Consider the following 10,000-nt stretch of genomic DNA (forward strand, 5'->3'; position numbering starts at 1 on the left):
GGAGGAGGGGGAGACCAAGGTTGAGATGGAGAAATGGAAAATGAGAGACTGACCAGAAGTGTATGTGAGTTAGGTGGAGGGGGAGAGGAGGGGGAGACAGGTTGAGATGGAGGAATGATGTGGAGAGAATGGAGAATAAGAGATAACTAGTAGAGTGTATGTGAGTGAGGTGGATGGGGAGAGGAGGGGGAAACCAGGGATGAGATGGATGGATGGAGTGGAGAGATATAAATTGCATGTGAGAGGGGCTGTGAGCTGGAGGAAGGGCAACCAAATGGCAGAGGAAAGGGGAACGTGGAGGCGATTTGTCTGAGGCAAACCCGTAAGAGATTATAACTTCTGGTATTTGACAGACAGACAGACAGATAGATTTATAAAGAAAGAGAGAGAGAGAGAGAGAGAGAGAGAGAGAGAGAGAGAGAGAATTAGTTTCTTTAATCAATAATCCCACCCCTTCAAATAAACACCTTTGCCATTTCCGTCTGAAGATTTTTTACACCAGCCGAAATACACTGAAATCCCTGTCTCTACCAGTGAGTGTTTCAGATGGGGTCGATATTTCCCTTATGTATTCGTTCAACACCTTGTAAATTGCCTGTTCTGTGCGCAATTACTTCTTTAAACACCCCTGGCTGCTAATTACAAGAATAATTGGGTGATTAAGGCCGCGCTTCCTTACCAGTCGACTCTAATTGGGTTGTTAAGATGACCAGAAGTAGTTAGGGAAGGACTGGCCCCAAACCGATGTGGAAAGGATGGAGAATGAGAGACTGACTAGGAGAGTGTTATGTGAGTGAGATAGAGGGGAGAGAGGGAGACCGGGGATAAAATGAAGGGATGGGGTGGAAAGGTACATGAGAGAGGGTGGTGTGAGTTGGAGAATGGGCAGTCTGATGGTGGAAGAGAGGGTGACATGGAGGCGATTTGTTTGTGGCCACTTCTAATGGGATTAATGCGTCTGACGAGAGAGAGAGAGAGAGAGAGAGAGAGAGAGAGAGAGAGAGAGAGAGAGAGAGAGAGAGAGAATGTTAATATAACACTTCACTTAAATATTAGACAAATAAAATAAAACACATCATTGGAGAGAAAGGGGTTGGAAGAATTATGGATAGGAAGGAGGGATGAACTGGCCCATCACTATTCCCTAATGCCTTCTGTTTAGCGATTTAGTCTCCATTATACCTCAATATCCTCTTCTATGTCGATATTAGAGTGATAAATAATATACAGGAAAATGTTAAGGTGTAATATGCTAAATGAATCGCTACCAGAAGGGTGTTAGGAAGCCCCCTGTAGTTTTCAGCTCACGTGTGTGGGGAGGAGAGAGAGAGGGGCGCCGGGTGTTGTCGTGAGAGAGAGCTAGCGCACACTGTCTCACTCTCTCTCTCTCTCTCTCACTCTCTCCCTCCTCCCTAGGTGTCATCCTTTCCCTCCCTCCCCTCCCTTCCTCCCCCCCTTTCCTCCCTACCTCCTTTCTTTCTTCACGCTGTCTAACTTTCTCATGTTTCTCTCTCTCTCTCTCTCTCTCTCTCTCTCTCTACTATCTCACTTCTCCCTCTCTCCCTCCCTTTCTCCCTCCCTCTCCTTGTCTCTGGTATTTCCTCTCTCTCTCTCTCTCTCTCTCTCTCTCTCTCTCTCTCTCTCTCTCTCAGTTCATTCCTATTTCCATTTCCCTTCGTCTTCCCTTCCTCTCCCTCCCCTTTCTCTCCCTGTCTTGTTTTCCTCCCATAATCCCTCCCCCTCCCTCTCTCCCTTCATCCCTCCCTCTCTCCCTCCATCCCTCCCTCTCTCCCTCCATGCTTTTCTCCACTAATCCCCACAAGTCACAGCTCTTCCCTCCCCTCCCCTCCCTCCCTGTCCCCCTCCCTCCTTCCTCCCTCTCTCTCTCTCCCCTCCATTCCCCTCCTCTCTCCTCGTTCCACCTGTTACGTCTAGACTCGTCCCCTTCCTCTCTCTCTCTCTCTCTCTCTCTCTCTCTCTCTCATCCTCTCACCCCTTCCCACCCACACCCTCCACAACCACAACTACCACAACTACAGACAGTGACATAGAAATAGTGGTAGTAGACAGTGGTATGGAGAGATACATACAAACCACAGCCGGTGGTGGTGGTGGTGGTGGTGGTGGTGGCGGTAGTGGTGGCAGTGGTGATTACAGTTGTGGAGGTGTTTGTATTGTGGTGGTGTGGTCGTGGTGGTGGTGGTGGTAGTGGTGGCAGTGGTGATTACAGTTGTGGTAGTGTTTGTGTTGTGGTGGTGTGGTCGTGGTGGTGGTGTGGTAGTGGTGGTGGTGTGTGGTAGTAGTTGTGGTGTGGTGTGGTTGTAGTGTGTGGTAGTACTTTTGGTAGTGCGTGTGTGGTGGTGCTGATGATGCTATGGACAGTGATGTGCTTGTGCCGTGGCAGGGCAGGGCAGGGCAGGGCAGGGCAGGGCAGGGCAGGGCAGGGGGGGGGCATCCACTTGAGTGCTATTACACTGGTTGATAGCTGCCCCAGATGCACCGCTGGGGGAGGGGGAGGTAGGGAGGTAGCAAAGGAGAGAGGGAGAGGGAGGGAGGGAGGGAGGGAGGGAAATGGAGGGAGAGGAATAAGTTGGGAGAGGGAGAGAGAGAGATGTAGGAATGACTGAGGGAAGCAGAGAATGGGAGAGGAATAAGCCGGTACGTAGGTAGGTAATGTCGGTAGGTAGGTATGTAAGTATGGAGGGAATATAGAGAGAGGGAGAGGAGGAGGAAGACAGAGAGAGAGAGAGAGAGAGAGAGAGAGAGAGAGAGAACCAGGGAGGAGAGGAGAGGAGAGAGGGATAGGTAAGGTAGGTGGTCGGGTCCGTAGCGCATGAGTGATAAAACAACAGATGTGAACGTTTTTGAGACGAGAACCGTATAATATGTTAGGTATGGTCAGGTTAGGAGGTGTGTGTGTGTGTGTGTGTGTGTGTGTGTGTGTGTGTGTGTGTGTGTGTGTGTGTGTGTGTGTGTGTGTGTGTGTGTGTGTGTGTGCGAGCCCATACTTATATTGCATCCTCTTCAATTCCTGTTTATTTTTACAATCAGCAGTCCGTTACCTGAGACCTAACAATCCTAAGTGCCATCTCCCTTCACATATCGCCACTTGGGTACTAATACACACAGTCCATACTGAATACGTGCTGGGGCTGCCTCACTATGGATTGGTGTGATGGTATTAGCACCCACACATGTCACCACCTGGACACTAATATGCATCTTCCATACTGAATGCTTGCTATTTTGGTCCTTTAAGCCGGGAATGAGGTTGAATGAGAGAGAGAGAGAGAGAGAGAGAGGAAAGTTATCATACACCCAGTGAACTAAGGCCACTATCGGTAATACCACATCCGTTATTCAGTCTTGAAGACAGCATGACAGTGATAAAGGTGACGAGTGGAGCAATAATAATAATAATAATAATAATAATAATAATAATAGTAGTAGTAGTAGTAGTAGTAGTAGTAGCTGCAGCAGCAGCAGCAGCAGCAGCAGCAGTAATAATAATAATAATAATAATAATAATAATAATAATAATAATAATAATAATGATAATAATAATAATAATAAAAGACAGTGTAAAGAATTATGGTAGAGACGATAGTAGAAAAAAATAAGAATACAAAGAACTTCCCACCACAGTCAGTCTATCAATTTCTTTAACTATCTGCACACTGTCAGACGCTTTAATCCCGTAGAAGTTGGCCACAAACTATCGCCTCCACATCGCACTGTCCTCTTCCATTTGGCTGTCCCCCCCTCCACCTCACACCCCTCTTTCATATATCTCTCCACTCCATCCCTCCACGTCCTCCTCCTCCTCCTCATGTTCACTTACCTACACTCTTCTTGTCAGTATCTTGTTTTCCATCCTTTACACTAAAAATAAGTATGAGAACGAAGGATAGGCAAGAAACAAGGGGAACTTGATACAAAGGAGAAATGTAAACAGAAACACAAAATATCAGCTGTTGCCCAACGCTAGGCAATTATACGTACAACCAGGCGGCCAGAAAGTGCTCTATTATTGACACATTGGGGTGCGTCTAAAAATAGCTACGTTTCCCCAGAAATTTGTAAGAGAAAATGGTAAACAAAGGGTGTGAGAGAAAATGGAGATTTTACAGGGGTAGCCTTGGCATTAGCAACATGAGACACAGCTACGCACATAAAACTATCACCATACAAACGTTATCAAACCTTCTACCACACTATCCCACCTCCACAACACTATGCCATCACTATAACACAATCCCACCACTACAACACTCTCCTACCGCCAGATATTCCAACACTAGCAACGAAGAAACACCTACATAGTCATTTCACGCGCATAGCAATAGAACACCTCAATCACAACATTATACTACATGTCCCCCTCCTGTCATCCACCCCTCAGAGGTGCCCATGAATAGAGATGACACAGTTCACCCAGCTAGGTTTAGGGCACATCACCCAGCCCTCCTCAGCTACCAGCTTAGATTCGGGGTGGGTGCAGAACAGGCACACGCAACGTAACACACATATAGCACTACACACACACACACACACACACACACACACACACACACACACACCATTCTCCCTACCACATCCACGTCCTTACCAATACCAGTGGCACACCTTTAACACCAGCACCTCCAAAGCAGTGTGTTGTGGTGTGACACGAGTGAGACAATACCATTAAGACGGTCTGGAAATTATCACCACACTACACCACCACACCACACCACACCACACCACACCACACCACACCAGCACACCACACACCATACCACATCACCACCACCACCACCACCACCACCACCATCATCATCATCATCATCACCCCCACCACCACAAGCCTATTCTTTCCTTATCACAAACACGTACTTAACATCACAGCACCAGCCTCACCACACCACTTACGCCACTAACACCACAACACCATTAACACCAGGGTTCTGTGGTACGGCTGACAATAACACCATTAACTCAGTCCACGAGTAGTCACAGTTATTTTCTTTTTCTTTCTCTCTCTCTCTTTCTTTGATTCTGAGTTGCTTTATTGATATATATACATACATATATATCTGGTACACATACTACACATACACAAGTACACACAAACATATACATCGTCAAGTATACCTACATGCATATACATACACATACTCGTACATCCATACATATAAGTAAATACACACAATCCACCACAACCACCAGCATCCACTATCACAACTACACAACTACCACTACAGCCACTACCGCCTACCGCAACTACCACCATCCACCACAACTACCACAAACAACCACAATCCTCCACAACCACCACTACCACCACCAGCCACTACCACCACCATCATCCACCACCACAACCACAATGCACCACAACCACCACTACAACCACGACCATCATCCACTATCACAACCACCATCCACCACCACAACGACCATCCACCACAACTACCACCATCCACCACAACGACCACAACTACCACCATCTATAAGGCCAGACTAATATCTTGCCTATTACGTTCGCTACGGGGTCTCATAGAAAACGGAATGAAAGAGATGGATAAAGAAAATGAGATGAAAGAGAGAGACATGGAGAAAATGAGAGATGAAAGAGAGAGGAGAGAAAGAGAGAGAAAGGATTGGATGGGAAAGAAGAAATAGATCATGATGGTGGTGGTGGTTGTGGTGATGGTAGTGATGGTGGTGGTGGTGGTGGTGGTGGTGGTGGTGATGATGATGATGATGATGATGATGATGATGGCAGCTGCATTAAAAAATAGGTATGATAATTATAGCCAATGAGAGAGAGAGAGAGAGAAAGAGAGAGAGAAAAGAGGGGTGAGAGAGAGAGACAAGGGAAACAGCTCTACCCCCCATGGTTGCCGAGGTATATAAAAGGGAAGAGAGGAGAGCGAATTTCCAAGGGGGGTCAACGCCCCCTATTGTTGTTAGTGCTGTCACTGAAAGTACTGTATCTAATTCTCTCTCTCTCTCTCTCTCTCTCTCTCTCTCTCTCTCTCTCTCTCTCTCTCTCATACATACAAATGTTCAATCATTCATACACCATGTGACTGATCGTATCAACTCAACTAATGAATGAACTAATAAGATCAATGAATGAATACAAGTCAATGAGTCTGTTTACTAGTGTGTACGTCATCGTGAGTAAAATTAAATGGCCAATGAATGGGAGTAACGGCTGTAGTAAGTTGTAACGCTCATGAATGAATCTACTATGCTTCCTTATTTCACCATATATCGCCTAAGCTGGCCGGTTATTTATATGTAGGATAAATTCAAACACGTATCTGAAAATTTAGGACTGATTTGTACCCTGAAATCTGGCGTGAGACACTAGAAAGAAGCCAAAATGATTTGTTTAAGTTTTCAAAAGAGCTCATTCATAACGCCCGCTAAAATCTTGCCATACGACAGACAGCATTATTCCGACTCTGATTTGTGGTGTTTCTGAGGAATTTTTGTGGTTTGAAGTACTTCAGTGTGTAGGAAAATGTAAATTGAGTATTTTGTATGAGAAATTGAAGCTCTCTTCCCCTGAATACTTGCTATAAACGCACTCACAGCTATTTTCCCTGGATAGATATGACAATTATTTCAGCGACGGCCAGTGCAGTCTTTCTCAGCAGCCGTGCGGACGTAAAAGTACACAACATCATACTCTCCCAGTTTTAAGCAAAGTTTGAAGTAGTATTGTTGATGTAAATATTTGAATAGGTAAAAAACAATGTAATGAATATATCTGATGTGTGAGTAGTGATAATTTGCTATGAATGTACGCCATAAAAGCCTCCTATTTATTTTTCTTGAAGTGCATGGTAAGCGACAGCATCCGAGCCCATTCAAACCACCCGCTACAACCTTGCCGTACGGTAGTCAACATTATTCCTAATCTGATTTAAGCTAATTATGAGATATTTCCGTTGTGATAAGGATTTTTAGTGTGTAGACAAATGTTAATAGAGTATATCATATTAGGAACCAGACTTCATTTGTACCTAATACTTTCTACAAAAACACTCACAGCTATTTTTCCTGGAAGTGTATGATAATCACCACCAGCGGCGGCCATTGCTGTCTTTCTCAACCGCCGTGCCGGACGTAGGAGTAAAAACCATACTCACTTAATTTTAAGCTAATTCTGAGGCCGTATCGTCGATGTAAACATTTGAATGTGTAAATAAAGCGAAATTGAGTATAATATATTCAAATCTAGTGATATTTTGACATGACTACACGCTATGAATACCTCGTAATTATTTTTCAACAAGTGTCTGACTCAGATCGCATATTTACATATCTATTTCCAAACATACACGTAATCTATCTATACATAAAGGACTCCGTCGTATACTTTACCTGTCCTGTATAACACACTGTGGAGATGAACTTACAAAGCGACATAGGAAAGGAAAAATAAAAGCGGATAATTAAAACATTGGAAGTGTTTGGCAGTTTCCATTTCACGAGTTTTGTGTCGGGAGAGAGAGAGAGAGAGAGTCACAGCTAGCCAGATATAAAACGTTACGAGGTACTAAATCAAAATTAAAACCAACCCATAAAGTAAGGATGGGATGCAGGCGAAAAATAGTCAGAGTAGATATAACAGTAGATGAAAATAGATAAAATAGTAGGATAAACTGTAGATGAGATGAAATAGTAGTTAATAGTAAATTGTAAATAAGGTCTATCAGTCCAATCTACCTATTTCTTTCTCTATTTATCTACCTATCTGTCTATCTACCTATCTATCTGTCTGTCTATCTATTTATCTATTTTTATCACATTTCAATCTCTTCTCTTTTTTTCTTCATTTTTCAATGCCCTGGAACAGAAAGTTGGACTGAATGGGAGGAGGTCTTTGATACATATACAGGGTCTTAGAGAGAGAGAGAGAGAGAGAGAGAGAGAGAGAGAGAAAGGGAAAAAGCAAAATAAAAAGAGAAAAGAGAAAATGACAAGGAAAAAGGAAAATTAACGTTGATAAAATAACGAGAGAGAGAGAGAGAGAGAGAGAGAGAGAGAGAGAGAAAGAGATACACCAGCCGCCCCTCTGAAACCTCTCCAATCCCTCTTTAAATCCGTGTTATCTTGTGGACGCTGTAATCTCTCTCTCTCTCTCTCTCTCTCTCTCTCTCTCTCTCTCTCTCTCATCTTCCGCACTTTTCTTCACCTTCTCAGTCTTTTCCCTCTTCCTTCCTTCCTTCCTTCCTTCCTTCTTCCTTCCTTCTCCTTCATTTTCCCTCTCCTCCTCCTTTCCTTTATTTTCTTCCTCCTTCCTTCCCTCTCTCCCTCTCTCCCACTCTCTCTCTTAGGTTATTGTCACTCACTTCTCTCTTTCACTGTTTCATTTCTCGTTCCCTCTGCTTCTCTCTCTCTCTCGCTCTCTCTCTCTCTCTCTCTCTCTCTCTCTCTCTCTCTCTCTCTGAACTTCTATAATCTTTTCGTACTCACACACACACACACACACACACACACACACACACATACATACAGACTAAAGACATACATGCATTCACATTTTGGGGTCTCTCTCTCTCTCTCTCTCTCTCTCTCTCTGAACTTCTATAATCTTTTCGTACTCACACACACACACACACACACACACACACACACACACACACACACACACACACACACACACACACGCACACATACATACAGACTAAAGACATACATGCATTCACATTTTTGGGTCTCTCTCTCTCTCTCTCTCTCTCTCTCTCTCTCAACTCTAACTCCCTGAAGAGTTTTCTTTCAGGCTGCCCCCTCTCTCTCACTCTCTCACATTTCCCTCTCGCTCACTCTCATTTTCTCATCACTTCTTGCCATTTTTCCCATCCTCTCTCTCTCTTTCTCTCTTTCACTCCTTTCAAAGCTTTTATTCGACCCTTCTCATTCACAGTTCCTCTCTCTCTCTCTCTCTCTCTCTCTCTCTCTCTCTGTATCTATCTATCTATCTATCTGTCTATCTATCTATCTATCTATCTATCTTCCCTCATTTGCTGTCCTCTTCATGTCCATTGTTGTTTGTTTTTCATTCTTTCACTTCTATTCATAATCTTTTTCCTTTAACTTCAGACTAATTCTCTCTCTCTCTCTCTCTCTCTCTCACACACACACACACACACACACACACACACACACATTTTCTTACATGCAAACTCCTACATTCTCTCCCAAACGCAAAAGAATGCCGTACATTAATTTCTCTCTCTGTCTCTCTATCCGTCTCTCTCTCTCTCTCTCTCTCTCTCTCTCTCTCCCTCTCTCTTCCAAGCACGCGTTTTCCTGTTTTATGGCTCTGAGGAAGACTGCATAAACATATCTCATTAGCACAATTACTTGGGGGGGGGAGAGAGAGAGAGAGAGAGAGAGAGAGAGAGAGGAAGGAAGGAAGGAAGAATGGAAGGAAAGGTGGAATGAAAGAGGGAAGGAAAGAAGGAGAGAGTTAAGAAAATTATCCTGTAACAATAAGAAGATAAGAAACACGAGAAAATAAAGGACAGTTAAGACCAAACGCTTAAGAGTTAAAGAAAAAAACTAGGAAGGAAAGAAAGCACGATACAAGTTAAAGCAGAGAGTAAGGAAAAGTAATGTGAGAGTCGCTTAGGAGATTCAAAGCTAGGATGAGGTGAAAGGAGTACAAATATAAAAAGAGGAATGGCAGGAATGAAAGACAAGGGAGAGGACGGAGAAGAATTAGGAAAAGAATAGGAAAGAATGAAAAGGAAATTCAAGTAAAAACGAAGAGGATAAAAGAATTGTTTAGTCTCTTCCCAACGTGACCTGGTTGGCAACGCTCGCTGAGTGGCTTTGTTTACATGAATTCCCTCATGCTTACTGAGTGGCTTAGTTTATTATAAAAAAAAAAATCTTGACTGCCACGAGGTATTAACCATTTTACTCATTATCCCAGTGCGATTTTATTATTGCAATCTCCGGACGATTTTATTCAGTAGGAGAAAATCTGAGTGCTCTC

The 10,000-nt window shown here is 43.8% G+C and overlaps 1 protein-coding gene across 1 annotated transcript in view; it reads right to left on the reverse strand.

Annotated features, from left to right (window-relative positions):
* LOC145416455 (uncharacterized) overlaps positions 1-10,000 on the reverse strand; it is an 88,223-nt gene that overhangs the window by 44,350 nt on the left and 33,873 nt on the right. The window lies entirely within an intron of this gene.

This window comes from Coenobita brevimanus, chromosome 106 (assembly GCF_032717465.1).
Source record: "Coenobita brevimanus isolate Jiangsu-jjx chromosome 106, ASM3271746v2, whole genome shotgun sequence".
NCBI classification, from domain to species: Eukaryota; Metazoa; Arthropoda; class Malacostraca; order Decapoda; family Coenobitidae; genus Coenobita; species Coenobita brevimanus.